Genomic DNA, 1,514 nt, shown 5'->3' on the forward strand with positions numbered 1-1,514 from the left:
ACACCCAGAAAAAAAAAAAAAAACACAATGAAAATAACACTGTGCTATTGTCCTTTTATCCTGAGATCTGTTTACAGAGGATCCTGCAGCAGGACCTGCCTGGATCATCACCTCCATACGCAGTGCTGGGGGGTTATTTTTAATGCAGTGTTTTCCATACACCAGGAAAAAATATATATATATCGATACATCCCGTTATGCAAGCGTTGTTACCAGGCTGCAAATTATATGCTGGGTTATGAAATAAATAAGGCAAAAATAAATAAAAAATAAAAAAATCACCCAACCCACCCTATTTCTGAAAATAGACACAAGGGAGCTCTGACAGCATCCATGCCATCAGCAGTGTGGATTACAGCATCCTGCAGCCCTTGTTTTCCAGATGGAATTAAGGATTTTTGCCCAGCTCTGACTTGGAGCAGTTTATTTTCTTCTTTATTTCACTGGGGTGTTGATTGGAGCCCATAGGTGTGTGCTTTATTTAAAAATATTTATACAGAAAAAAGCAGAAGGTGTCCGTCTGTCAGGGAGGCTCACGGACATCAGCAGAGGGCAAAGGGAATATCTTCTGAAATTAAATATATCCCTTAACTCTGTGTAAGGTCAAACTTTCTCTCACAGACTTCATCTGCTTAACGCGAGTGGCTGCACTCAGTGATGCTGAGGAGACCTTATCCCCTTTTTTCGACCCTGTTTTAAGAACATCACGTAACCTCCACATTTTGTGGAGGGAGGAAGAAAAGAAAAGAAAAAAAAAAAAAGAAAAGCGAGAGTAAAAAATGAGCAAACGGAGAATGTTTTCCTCACAGAAAGGGGAGGGGGAGGCAGGCGGCCGCGCAGCACAGCGCCGCCCGCGGTACTGCAGGGCCCCGCCCGCTGCTCGCTTCACAAAATGGCGCCCGGCGGGGCCGCGCCGAGCGCTTCTGAGGCGACAAAATGGCGGCGGGTGGACAGCGAAGGACGGGCCTCATGGCCCCTCGTTCCCCTCCCCGTCCCGTTTTGAGGTGTTTTTCCTCTCATAGCGTGAAGATTTTGGGGTCAGTGCTGCTCTTTCCGCCCCCTCCACACGCACGCTCCCAGGTGGGTATTTCCATAGCTTGATGCCTAATTTTTTCTCCCCCTTCACTTTTCCGCAGGGGTTGCAGCCTTCGCTGCCCTCACCGCGTGGAAAATGCCAAAAAAACAAAACAAAACAATACTAAAAAAGCCCCGAACAGCCGAGGGCTGAAGGAAGGAACTGCCTCCTCACAGCCACCGTTCTGATAATTAAAAACATACATGTGGTGTGATCAGATGTGGTAATACTGCTAAAAAGAAAAAGAAAAAAAAAAACAAAAAACACAAAACCTGTCACATTCCAGTGCTCGGTAGAGGCTGCAGCCTCGATACCACGCATATTTCTTTCCTTTGTTTACTGTTTGTAATGCTTCTTTACCTTTATCCATACCACAGTGTAGCACTGTAGCATCTCCCCTCCTTTGTTAAAAGCCTCATACCTAAAATCCCCTTTTTTT

At 45.6% G+C, this 1,514-nt stretch overlaps 1 long non-coding RNA gene across 1 annotated transcript; it reads left to right on the forward strand.

Moving 5' to 3' along the window:
• The first annotated feature begins 11 nt into the window (after positions 1–11).
• On the forward strand, positions 12–1,199 carry LOC109370846. The gene is made up of 2 exons (XR_002121298.1): positions 12–1,037; positions 1,137–1,199. It is a non-coding gene; the product is annotated as an uncharacterized LOC109370846 (long non-coding RNA).
• Positions 1,200–1,514: the final 315 nt, after the last annotated feature.

This window comes from Meleagris gallopavo, chromosome 23, assembly GCF_000146605.3.
Source record: "Meleagris gallopavo isolate NT-WF06-2002-E0010 breed Aviagen turkey brand Nicholas breeding stock chromosome 23, Turkey_5.1, whole genome shotgun sequence".
NCBI lineage: Eukaryota > Metazoa > Chordata > Aves > Galliformes > Phasianidae > Meleagris > Meleagris gallopavo.